This window comes from Fulmarus glacialis, unplaced genomic scaffold (assembly GCF_000690835.1).
Source record: "Fulmarus glacialis isolate BGI_N327 unplaced genomic scaffold, ASM69083v1 scaffold29248, whole genome shotgun sequence".
In the NCBI taxonomy this organism is placed as follows: domain Eukaryota; kingdom Metazoa; phylum Chordata; class Aves; order Procellariiformes; family Procellariidae; genus Fulmarus; species Fulmarus glacialis.
Genome location: NW_009229350.1, coordinates 1 through 241, shown reverse-complemented (window position 1 = coordinate 241; position 241 = coordinate 1).

Sequence of the window (241 nt, the reverse complement as noted above, 5' to 3'; positions counted from 1 at the left end):
GATGCGGCCACTGGCGCTGCGATGCTGCAGCCAGCCGAGGCCAGGGTGCCTGTTGGACCGTGACGGAGTGGGGGAGCTCAGTGTAGCCGCAAATACAACCCCGAGCTCCCTGGCTCCCTTGTCCCTCCCTAAGCAGTGCCATGGCTAGGAGGAGTTAAAAAAGAAAAAGGCTCTTTCTGGAGGCTGGGGGAAGAGCACGGGTTTTTTTTCTCTGCACACTGTTCTCACCCCTCTGCTTGCA